The sequence below is a fragment of the Geotrypetes seraphini genome, chromosome 3 (genome assembly GCF_902459505.1).
Source record: "Geotrypetes seraphini chromosome 3, aGeoSer1.1, whole genome shotgun sequence".
Classification (NCBI taxonomy): domain Eukaryota; kingdom Metazoa; phylum Chordata; class Amphibia; order Gymnophiona; family Dermophiidae; genus Geotrypetes; species Geotrypetes seraphini.
In genome coordinates, this window is record NC_047086.1 from 179,224,719 (window position 1) to 179,238,089 (window position 13,371).

At 39.8% G+C, this 13,371-nt stretch overlaps 1 protein-coding gene across 2 annotated transcripts in view; it reads right to left on the minus strand.

The window, feature by feature from the left end:
- ACAT2 (acetyl-CoA acetyltransferase 2) overlaps nucleotides 1-13,371 on the minus strand; it is a 71,119-nt gene that overhangs the window by 36,985 nt on the left and 20,763 nt on the right. The gene's annotated exons all lie outside the window — the stretch shown is intronic.

A 13,371-nucleotide genomic window follows, 5' to 3' on the forward strand; every position in this document is an offset into this window, starting at 1 on the left:
GACCTGCAAATCTTACAAGGGCTCATGCATGAGAATTTAGCCGCGACTGCGGACATAAAAGCGGAGCTTAGTACAATCATCCTGCAATTTAAACAACTAGAAGCCCGCCTGGACCTATCGGAAGAACGCCTGACCGCCCATGATGCCCAGCTCCTAACCATGCAACGTGGTCTGCACAAAATGGATCTCATACAGAGAGATTTGGACAACATGTCTAATCGAATGAGACGCAGTAATGTACGAATTATAGGCTTACCAGAATCTGCTGAGGGGAAAGATATCATTGCATACCTGCAATCTCTCCTCCCATCCCTCCTAAACATCCAATTTTCACCTGCTCTAGAGATAGGGAGAGCACACCGTGTTCCCTCTGGCCCTCCTATACCATCTAAACCACCAAGACCTGTGGTTTTAAAGCTTCTCCGGTATCCTCATTGAAGGGACACGTATCAGAACTTTAGTAAGTGTCCTTAGGCATATGTTGTTTAAAGATGCAAAGGTAGGCCCTGTTTATCTTTCCCTTCTTTGAAGATGGTACAAGGACAGGTAATGTTTAAACAGAGATAATGTGAAGTGAATTCAATTGTTTTGTTAAGCCGTATTTACAGACAGATTTAGATTAGAAGCTCTGCTGGTTAAGGCTTTTTCTGACCCTCTGTGGACTTCAATCTCTAGCTAGGAAAAATGCTGATGTGTTTAAAGTTTCATGTGACTTTCCATATATGGTTTGTATTTACGTCACATGCCGTCACATGCTGACAAACCTGATTCGTATAAAAGATGTGAAACTCATAATAAAAGACGGACATGTTTTGGAAGACGATTTCTGGTCTTTAAGATGTGTCCCCAGGTACCTGACTTACATATGACAGAGAAAAAGAAAGTATGGGGCAGGAATTGGGACCTGAATCCTTTTCAGTTGGGGGCTTGTCCGCGATGGGCAGATGATATCACCGGTATTTTGTGAGTATTTCTGAATTTTTTCTGTTCTTTAATACTCACTGGGTAGTGGTGACCTGTACCCAACCCTTTATTTTAAGTTCAAGCTTTGGGTTCTATTATGGAGTTTTTTTGGGAAAAATCTCGGGGTACTTTCGGTAAGCGCCCCTCATATATATAAGCAGCTGCCATTCTTTCGGAAAGAATGAAATTATTTATAGAACCCCCCTGCCCACTCTGTCATTTGTAAGGTTAAAAACTTTTATAGAGTATAAGATTTTATTGTCTCTTATTACTGTACCTCGCTTATAAGGTAAGATAAGCGAATATTTTTGCATTGTTATATTGGCTTTTGTAATGAGTCATAAAGGCACTTACTCCTAGACAAATGAGACTTGTACGGCTGTGTGTATGTATGACATTTTTTCCTTCAGCTCCCATCTTTCTGTGTCACCAATGTTTACTACTGAGGTAGGACATGCTGTTATGTGGAATGAATTGAAAGCGCTGTTTGAATCAGTCTAAGATCTTTCCCTTGTAGTTTGTACACAAGCACTATTTCTTGTCTTCCTTTTGATCCTGACTAATTTTGTGCGTTTTTTTCTATGGCTGCTTTCTTTGTGTTCTGTGCTGGATCATAAAAAAAAAAAAGAGAAACAAGAAAAAGAAAAAATTCCGTTTTAAAGGTTTTCTTTCTTGTGCAGAGCAAAGCTAATCTGTTCTTTGCTTTCATTATCAGGGTCTGTGCATGAATGTTTTTGTCCCTTCCCCCAGACTTCACTGTTTGGGCTTCCACTGACCCCCTATAGTGCTTCTTTGAAGTTACTCATTCTTGGTTTTATCAAGCAGTAAGGTGAGATTCCACTGCTCGTCTCTTGACTTTTCTCCGGCATTATCAAAACCACCATCTCTTCTTATAATACGCCCATCGCCCTTGTTGTCAAAGCTGATGGCATTATTAGGGCTGTTAGAGTTTTGGTAATTCTCATTGCACTTATGTTTCTTCCACCATTCCACCGGCAGCCAATGATTTTTTTTTCTGTCATTGTTCTAAAGAATGTTTTATTTTAGTCCCTGTTGGTGAAGCTTTTCAGCTCTTTTTTTGCCTTCACCTTTAAGCAACAGTATACCTAGTGTGGAATGTCCTTCGGGCTATTCTACAAGTCATGCACTGCCCCTCATGGTCCTATTCTTATTTTGTACAACTTTTTGTGTTCCATAATTCAGGAGACCTGTCCGATTGATAGTTTGCATCTTTTATAATGGTTGTCTGTGTGTGGTCACAAGGTGTCACGAAATAAACTGCACTGGTGTACATCTGAAGTGAAATACCTGGGTTTTGTCCTGTCTCATGGTCAGAGGAAAATCTGCACTTTCTGCATTGCTGCTGTTCTGGGTCTGCCCCGCCCAGCTAACAAGAAAGACATGCTTACTTTTCTTGCTATGTTTGGTCACTGCCGCCAATGGATCTCTGCTTGTTCCTTCTATGACCAGATTTTGAGACAGACCCTGGTTTCTGAAATGACTGCTCTTATCAGATGGACTTATGAAATGTTGGACATTTAAGATGTGCTTTGGTTTCTAGCTCAAGTTTGGGTTTTCCTGCTTATGCCCACATGTTTTATCTCTTTGTTTGGGACTATTGTAACACCATGAAGGGAGAACATGGCGGTAAGTTACGCTCTGTTGCCTTTTTTTATAGTCACTCCTGTTCAAGTTCCCTGGCTGCTTGTGCTATGGTGGTAGAGATGGTTACTTCTTTGACCCTTGGTCACCTCATTACCCTTCACACTCTTCACGATGTTCAAGCCCTTCTTTTAAATGGGCTTTTGGGTCTCACGGGTGAACAGGATTCTCTTCCTCTCTTTTTTCACAGCTTCCTCTGAATTTGATGCCTGGCGTTTGGCAGGTGCCCAAAGCCGCCCTTTTGGACGGACTTTGGTGCAAAGAGGGGAAACCCTGGATACCAGCTGCTAGCTCTCCCTTATTCATTGCCCAATATCATGGTATTGGTTATCGTAGTGCTCGCTCGACATTTTAACTTCTTGCTAGTGATATTTTCATTCTTGACCTTTTGCTCCTTGATACAGAGATATATAGCTCGATAATTACAGCTGGCACGGTTGTGAATTGAAAATAAATTGGAAAATACAATTCCTTTCTATTGTTTTAGCTGAAATTAGGATGTTGCTAATTTAAATTTTTTTTCCGGATTTATACATAGCCATCCCAGATCAGTTTTGGCACAGATATTTCTAATGTTTTCCACGGGTCCTCTTTATCACTGCAGAGATAGAGACGCTCCAAAGAGACATTAGCTTTATGCCTTTTTTCAAATATGAGATGGTTATGATATACATTATTTGTTGTTTTGGTTTTTTTATATCAATGTGTTTATTTGCAGAGTTAAATTCAGCCCTGCACACTTGACAGATGGAGAAATAGCTCCACGTTTAAAAACTTTATGTTTTGTCTGTGTCATGTCTACTTGTTTTAGTTTAGTGGGTACCCTAGGATACATAATATTGGCCATTTCTAGAGCTCTTTTTCCACTTCTTACTAGCCTAACTGCGCAATGTTCTTTTACTTATAGCTTTTATATTCTGAATGAAGTTTAGTCAGGGGTTATATGTTTAAGAAAAAGTTTTACTTTATACAGCATTTATTTCGTGGTGTTCCCTACATATGATCCATTCAATATACATTTCTGAATACATTCAGTACATCAGTATGGTTTCTCTGAGGTGCATAATAGTTATATGCAGCACGATAAAAACATATCCTTTTGGATTGTTCAATTAAGAACCTTAAGTAAGTGAGTATTGTCTCTCTTTTGCAATAGCTATGCTAAGTAAATGAATTGGTATTGTTGCATGTTGCCACATTCAGTACAGGCAACATGGTTTCTCTTGTTTTCTATCTCTTATTTGGATCACATTGGAGTACAGCTGCTGAATGATATTTGGAATGCTTTTCAAGCATTTCTTTTCAAGTATCTCTTTCTGTATGCACAGACATCTGGCTGCTCTCCCTTTGAGATTCTCACGGGATGACCTTTCCCTGCCCCATGGGTAGATTTTCCCTTGATACAGGAGGAATACGTCCAAAAGCTAATTGAAATATTAGGGCTTGTTCAAAGAAACGTGTCTTGCACTTCTCCTTTCTCTCCACAGATTCCTACCCATTTTTTCCAGCCTGGTGATTATCCAGCAGCTTTCCAAGGATCAGAAGCAGACGGATTTCCCCTTTGGCCTTCCCACTACTGTGATCGCTGTGATCAGGCCCGCTGCACTCACTGAGGAGTTTCCTGTTTGGATCCATGCAAGTCGCTTGAAGAGGGTTAACCTAAAACCCCAGAAGCAAGTCTTCCCTGCGCAGATTTCACCTCCTCCAGTGGAACAACATGATGATCTCATTGCAGCATTCTACCAACTTTATCATTCTCTTACTGGCACCACTGCTGCTAGTTTTTCTCCCTGTATGGATCATTTCTAACTGGGTCTACAGGGATGATGTGTTCTGGGTCCACGACACTTTCTGCCCATACCCATCTGTAAATGACACTCCTACTGTAAACAGCACCCCCGACACCTCTTTGCGAACACGACGTCAAGCTGGACTACTCCCTCGCAAAGGCTGTCCTTCAATTGGAATCCAGAAAAGACCGATGCTACCCTTTGGTATAATTCCAGCAGTGTGCAAGTTGCCACCTTCTCCTTTGAGTATTGTGACATTGTGGACTGTTCATCAATTGATATCCCAAGGCTGTGCCATTGGTCCTCAGAGACTCCTAAAACTAAGGACATATATGTATATGTTACTGACTTACGTTGGGGGGATAAGTGTGCATTCTGGGGAGTGGTAGGGTGGAATATTAATACTGACTGGGCTTATAAACTAGAAAATACCCTGAAAAACAGTGGACCAAAATGGTAAATCACTGCTTACTTGTATGACCCTTCATAAGGTTGGACACTGTTATAGGAAAAGTGTTCCTGCACAAATTATTAAGCTTTCTCTTACTATTGACAACCCTAGACCTACTGATGAAGGTATGTACATTATGGACATGTGGTTTAAGGGTGGGTCTAGCTATCATCAGTTTTCTTACGGGATCTATCTACCTCCACTCATCTTCTCCCGCCATTTTGTGGGGGCCCCAAAAAATGCTAACCCACTGGCCCCTACATTCAATAAACTTACTGACATGATGGCTATTGCCAATCCCACTTTTGAAGATATTGTGGCTGTTGAGGTAGGGTTTTCAGAACGTAACCTTTGGTTAGAATGGATGAAATTCACTGCTGATCAACATAATAAGAGTAATTGTTACATATGTGCTCAAGCTAGACCCCATCTAGGAACCGAACCTCTGGACCTCCCTCCTGGTATCCAACCATGCCTTTTTGGGTTATTTACCAATATCTCCTCTAATTTTACCTATCCCCTTTGTGCACTGCAGTGTTCTAAATACCCTTTGTTGCCAGGACAGCAAAAGCTTGATATTGCCGTTATCATCTATAAGGGCAATTACACATGTCATGTTTCTAATCTGACACAGGGTAGTTTTGTAGGTAATTTACCCCCAGGTTATTGTTCTGTCTTGGCTCATAGGTATGCCCCATTGTTGCTGCATCAGATTTGATATTTACTGGCTTTATGGAGACTTTTGGCTCCCTGTTAAGCTACCCAGCCAGTGGATAGGCCAGTGCACTTTAGTTAAGGTTACTATGCTCCTGCATATTTTTCTGAAAGGCATCCTTCCTATTCACATGGTTTTTCCTTTTATTTGTCTTGATATAAATCTGATCACATGTATACATAAGATGTTATAGGGGTCCCAAGAGGGGTCCCAGATGAATTTAAGGCCCGAGCTCAGGTTAAGGCTGGGTTTGAGTCCCTTATTCCCTTTATTACTATTAATAAGAATGTTGATCGGATTAGTTAAAATTATTATAATCAGCAACGCTTTGTGAACTATTCTAGGGACGCCTTGCAAGGTATTACTGATTAATTAGGCTCCACTTCTCAGATGGTTCTCAAAATCATATGGCCCTAGATATGATTCTAGCTGAGAATTCTGTTAAATTCTCCTCAGTATTTTATGCTGTTGTACTGTTCTTTCTGACAATATAGGTCCTCCTATGGACATTCAGAAATTAGCAGAACTCTTTGCTGAGTTCAAATGTAACTCTGATTTATCTAATTCTTGGGATCAGCACTTTAGTTGAATGCATAATCTCTTATTATTTGCACTCTTGTCTTGACTGCTCATGTACTGTGTTATTCGTATTACAGCTCCTAAAAGACCCCTCCTTGAGAGACATACCTAGGGTATCACTCCCTTCCAGCTCATGCTGTGTATTTGTGACGTCATTTACATGACGTAAGAGGGGAATTGAAGGGACACGTATCAGAACTTTAGTAAGTGTCCTTAGGCATATGTTGTTTAAAGATGCAAAGGTAGGCCCTGTTTATCTTTCCCTTCTTTGAAGATGGTACAAGGACAGGTAATGTTTAAACAGAGATAATGTGAAGTGAATTCAATTGTTTTGTTAAGCCGTATTTACAGACAGATTTAGATTAGAAGCTCTGCTGGTTAAGGCTTTTTCTGACCCTCTGTGGACTTCAATCTCTAGCTAGGAAAAATGCTGATGTGTTTAAAGTTTCATGTGACTTTCCATATATGGTTTGTATTTACGTCACATGCCGTCACATGCTGACAAACCTGATTCGTATAAAAGATGTGAAACTCATAATAAAAGACGGACATGTTTTGGAAGACGATTTCTGGTCTTTAAGATGTGTCCCCAGGTACCTGACTTACATATGACAGAGACAGAGAAAGTATGGGGCAGGAATTGGGACCTGAATCCTTTTCACTCATGCCCTTCAAATACTGCAAACTGCCAAAATCAAACAACCTCTTCTTGTGGATGGTAAAAAAATCTTACTAGTACCTGATCTCTCTAAGAACACAGCTCAAAAAAGAAAAGCTATGCGACCTCAACTCAAACATATCGGAGCACAATACGGATTATTTTATCCGGCTAGAATGAGAATTACCTACCGTAACTCTACCAAAAATTTTGATGAGCCCACTGAATTGCAAAAATACCTTGATGACAATATTGGAGCCATGACCTGAATTTTGCTGTTGCTTTCAACTTGCTTTCAACACTCTGCTACAGGCTGGATGCACTCTGATTTGAATTTCCTTTAATGGCTGGGGCTTTGGACACGTGTTAAGTGTCTCTCGTCCACATGTGTCCCCATCTACAGTATCTACTTTCCCCACTTTCTATGCTAAACTACATTACTTGTTTTTTATGGCTGCACCTTATTGTTTCTTTTTACTCAGAGCCTAGTACTGTTTACTGCCTCCTTTTTTTCCATTTTTCTGATTTATTTATACTCCTGCATTCTATTACAGCTCTGGACCGAGGACATCACATATACCCCTCTGAGCATTTCTTCTCTTTGGGACCTACAATTTTTTGGGGGATGCCACTGCCTGCTTCTACCTCTCTGACCTTATGGTCAAGCTAAACATAGTTTCCCTTAATGTTAAGGGCCTCTCTAGTCCAATAAAACGAAAGAAAATACTACAATATTTTAAACATCTAGGGGCAGATATATGCCTCCTACAAGAGACGCATGTTAACCTCACGGAAGCATAGAAGCTTGCTGGAGGATGGATCCAACATTGCTTTGCTTCTCCCGCCTTGGGAAAAAAGAACGGGGTTATCAATCTCATTCGCAAATCACTCAACTTTCAACTGACCGTTCACTCCTTTGATCCCATGGGCAGATGGTCCTATATCGAGGGCACCATTGATGGCAAACCATTGAATATATTGAACCTGTATGCACCTAACTCTGATGACCCCTCTTTCTTTCAGTATTTTCATACCATTTCCCATACCTCTTTTTCAGAACACACTATCATTGCTGGAGACTTTAATTTCCCATTGGACCCTTTTCTTGATAGATCCTCTCTCTGCCGCCCTGCTAAACTAAGGGTCCGCTCGACTCTTTCCAATCTAATGCAAACATATGGCTGGACTGACCTCTGGAGAACCTTTCATCCCACCACCAAGGACTTCACATTCTACTCGGCGCCCCATAAATCATACTCCAGGATTGATTACTTTTTAACATCTAAAGACATTTTAAATATCACATCTACCACTACTATTCACGACATATCTATCTCTGACCATGCCGCCATATCTTGTTCTCTCAACTGGTCTGCTGATAAGTCATATCGCTCATGGAGAATGAACACCCAACTTTTATGCAATGAAGAGTTTATATCTTACATCACCGCTGAATCCGATGCTTTCTTCGCTAGAAATTAATCCTCCGTATCCAATTATGCTACTGTTTGGGAATCCTATAAAGTCTGGTTACGAGGTGAATGTATCAGTTATACAGCTCATCAACTCAAGACTAAGAAAGCCACACTTCATAGTCTAGAACAGGAAATTCATTCCCTGGAATCTCAACTGTATAACTCCTTTGACTCTACTCTCTACAAATCTTTACAACAACTTAAATTCCGATATAATGAGATCTTTAGTTCATCTGCATCTGTCTCCATGTTCCGCCAATCAGCTACATATTATGCTACCTCCAACAAGGCGGGACATCATCTAGCTTCCTACCTTAAAGGACAAAGATCCAAACACCGAATTTCTCATATCAAATCGCCTTCTGGCATGACTTATACTAAAACTTCTGACATACTTAAGGAATTCCATTCTTTTTATGCCTCTTTATACACTTCGGAAGCCACCTGCTCAGAAGATATCATATCCGACTTCCTACAATCTGCACATCTACCATCTATTGCTTCATCTCAACACGAACCTCTACGACAACCTATCTCTGCAGATGAAGTACAAAGAGCCATTTCCTCTATGGCTTCCTCTAAAGCACCAGGACCAGATGGCCTCCTTGCAGAATTTTTTAAAACTTTTTCAGTGTCCTTAATTCCATGCCTCTTATCTTACTACCAGTCTATTATTGTTTCTCCCAACTGCCTCTCCCGCTTTCATGAAGCTAGTATCATTGTTCTTCCAAAACCCAACAGAGATGCTCAATTAGTCAAAAATTATAGACCCATTTTTCTACTAAATTTGGACTACAAGATATTTGCAAAAATTTTAGTTCACCGATTAGAGTCTGTTATATCTTCCCTTATACATAGAGATCAAGTTGGTTTTTTGAAGGGACGCTATGGTGCTGATAACACTAGATTATTATGTCATATCCTGCATTCCACTCTGTCAAAGGATCAACCTTACTTGGTAGCTTCTCTTGATGCTGAGAAGGCCTTTGACAGAGTGGAATGGAATTACCTCTTTTGTGTTCTGCGACATTTTGGATTTCCTGCTGAATTTGTTCATATGGTCTCTTTACTGTACAATACTCCTACTGCTAAGATTGTAGTTTATGATGCTCTTTCTGATTCGTTCATATTACAACGGGGTACTCGTCAAGGTTGTCCCTTATCCCCTCTATTGTTTAATTTAGCCCTCGAACCCCTTTTAGCTCATATCAGATTGTCCACTTCTATTAAGGGAATTTCCATTGCTGAATTGGAATTTAAATTATCTGTTTACGCTGATGATATTCTTCTCTACTTGTCTGATCCAGAACAATCTTTACATTCTCTTATTGTTCTTATCTCTCAATTCTCCTCTATGTCTGGATATAAGGTCAATTGGGACAAAACTGAACTTATGCCCCTTAATGAAGCCTGCACACCCTTTGTTCTCCCATCATATCCATTTACTTGGATATCTACTGGGATGAAATACCTTGGTGTTCCATTTGATAAAGATCTTAAAATAACTGCGAACCTCATCATGACCAAGACTGTTTCCTCAGTAAAACTATCTCTATCCCACTGGTCCCCTTTACACCTTTCTTGGTGGGGGAGACTTGATACCCTTAAAATGATGGTTGTTCCAAAAATTACATACATGTTCACCATGTTCCCTCTTCTCTTTCCTAATTCTTTCTACAAACAATTGGAAAAACTTCTCTTTGACTTCTTGTGGAACAATAAACCTCATAGAATATCGCAAAGTAAACTTAAATCTCCTAAATCGGCTGGAGGGGTTAATTTCCCTGACCTATTTCTTTATCATCAAGCCTTTTTATTAAAACAAAGTACTGAATGGCTACACTCCTCTGAACCCCTTGACTCTACATTAGCCCCCAATTGGCTTCGCCTCGAACTGGCCCTCTTACATCCTATCCCTTTGCTTCGACTCCTTGATTCCACTCACCTACAAACTAAGCCTCCTAATCCCCTACTTCTCACTTCTCTCCGAACTCTACAAGACCTAGATCGTTTACTAGACTGTCCCTGGTCTCAATCCACCTTATGCCCCCTATGGAGGAATCCTAAACTCCTGATTGGGAAACAACCGATATTCTGGCTACCTTGGACCACTCATCAGATTTGGGACATTGCTGCATTATGTCACTCTGATGACTCCTGGCTCACTTTTCATGAGCTCCAGACTAAATATGGCCTTCCCGATTCTTATTTTTATTAATAGCTGCAACTACGTTCAGCCTTACGAAAACTTCACTATGATATGAAAGTTAAACGTCAACCTCCGACTCTATTGACTCTCTCTAACCAATATCGTACTCTGGGTCATGCAGCATCCAAGTTCTATAATCTCCTTAAAGAATTAAGATACCCGCCCCTTCCCTCTGTCAAAAAGGCTTGGGAAGAAGATATTGGATGTCCTATCTCTGAACATGACTGGTCCTCCTATCTGCAATCTGTTTTTCATTCCTCTAGGTCAGCTTCCTTAACCCAGAGCTTATTCTTTCTATGCCATAGAGCTCATTGGACCCCAATTAAATCACATCGTATTAACCCTACTTTTACAAAAGAATGCTGGACATGCTCTACTGATATAGGCTCCCTCAAACACTTGCTATTTCTATGTCCCTCATTACAACTATTTTGGTCATCACTCTGGAACACTATTTGTTCTCTTTTTCACATCGATGTGGCTCTATCATATCAAATGCTATTACTCAAGTCCTCTGCTCTCTCTTCTCCTCTTTCTCTCTCTAATGCTTTCCTCTTTGACATACTTATCTCTTTAGCTTTGAAACTTCTTCTTAATTCCTGGAAAGATCTTTCTAAAGTATCTGTCACACAATGGTGGAATCTTGTCTGCTTGACTTATAGATACATAAGAACATAAGAAGTTGCCTCCACTGGGTCAGACCGAGGTCCATCTCGCCCAGCGGTCCGCTCCCGCGGCGGCCCATCAGGTCTGCGACCTGTGAAGTGGTTTCTGACCACTTTTATAACCTACCTCAAGTTCTATCTGTACCCCTCTATCCCTTTATCCTCCAGGAACCTATCCAAACCCTTCTTGGGCCCCTGTACAGAGTTCTGGCCTATCACTTCCTCCGGAAGCGCGTTCCATGTGTCCACCACGCTCTGCGTAAAAAAGAACTTTCTAGCATTTGTTCTAAACCTGTCCCCTTTTAATTTCTCTGAGTGACCCCTAGTGCGAAGCATATTTAGCTAAAAAGGAAGACAAATTCCCACAATTTCTTTCTAAATGGAAATCCCTCAAACTATACCTCCAAGGCTCTGACTCTTAGTTATTTAGTTAGTTAGTTATTTATGTTTTATTAGTAGTCCTCCTCCTTATTTATTTATATTTATTTCTTTGATTTTCTTTTCTTCCTTCTTTATACTTTTTATATCATAGACAAAGGTTTACTCATGTGATTGATTTTTGTTCATATGTTTGCTTGCCCGTGGGCTTCAGTTATGATTGTTATGTCGGCTTATTTAGCTTGTTATTATGCCTATCTCTCACATGACTTGTACTTGTTATTATATATTTGCTTTGTTACCTACGAAACTTTCAATAAATAAACATTGACTTAAAAAAAAAAAAAAAATACTGCAGAAGCTGCTTTTAGATTTAAATGAACTACTGTTAAATGACATCATTTATGTTTTGTCTGTTGATCAGACTCCTACCATCTGCAATATCCTTCCATCATGTGCCCAGTTGCTCACACATCTTACTGTTACTGCATCAAGGAGCATTTCAACTATTTAACAGAAAAACTTTCCTGTTCATCCACTACACAGCTTAGGTTCTCTTTTGCGGGATTGTCTGAAAGACAATTCAGTTACCTTACCAGATGATATAAAAATTTAGGCAACTTAATCTTTGGGAAGGCTGTACCAAAACCAGATTGAAATGGCTCCATTTGTGATTTATAAACAGTTGTACAGAATATTCCCCCTTTTTCTACTTTAATAAAAAGATTTAAATATAAAATCATAAGTATTCGAGGTTTGTGAAAATGAGGACAGAGATGGGACAGACCAGGGGCAAATTTGTCCCAATGTCATCCTCTAAATGCCTTGTAATTTAGATGAACAAGAAAGGGTTGCCCCTTAGCCCCTCTCCTTGCAGTAACAATCTGGCCTAGATCATCTGTAAATAATATAGGGGTCTTCTTGTACACAGACAACAATCCAATTAGGTGGATGACTAATGCTAAAATCCTTCTTCTCAAAAAGATTTAAAAGAAAACAGAACAGTCAAGATTTAAAAATAATCTGAACAAATCCATTTTGATCTCTGAAAAAAAAGAAAACCCCAGACTCTGTTAGTTTTCTGGAGGCCACACAGTGAAGTGACAGAGTTAAAAAAGTGTTTTGTAATTTCAAGGATTTCATGAGCCCTCACACACCGACAAAAGAGAAACTATAATACAGAGGCCGAAAAAATACTGATCACATGCCAAATATGGCTTTCAACCTTACCAGTGTATAATACCACTGATACAGTATCTTATATCCATTTTTTTATCATATTACTTAGGTTCTGCATCACCCAACCCTGTATGTCATGTCTGTCTGTCCAAGTTAGACTGTAAGCTCTTCCGAGCGCTATAAGTGATAAGTAGTAGTAGTTATAGAAACCTGTAACAAAAATTGAAGGTGCAATTTTCAATAAACCACACAGCTATGAGGAACATGGACACTCTTGGGGCATGTATTTCACGCCAATTTTCAAAGAGAATTGCAGGTAGATTCTCTGAAAAATCAGCACAAGAAAAGCATGTTGGAAGAGGCCATGTGCTTCGCTTCTACTCTTTGGTATTGGTAATCAAAAAGGAGAAAACAGCACAACCACGTGACATTTTCAAAAGTACAAGTGCTGTTTTCCTTCTCTATGATCCAGCTGAAGGATGTACTGTATACTCTGGAAGTTTGAAAAATTTCACAACAGGACAATTTACTCCAAAATCAGTATATAACGCATTTAAAAGACCTCGTCCAAAATCCACAAAATAAAATTCCAGGCCAGGATTTTAACTGACTTGTAACTTTTCCTAACGGTTTAATTATATTTTGTC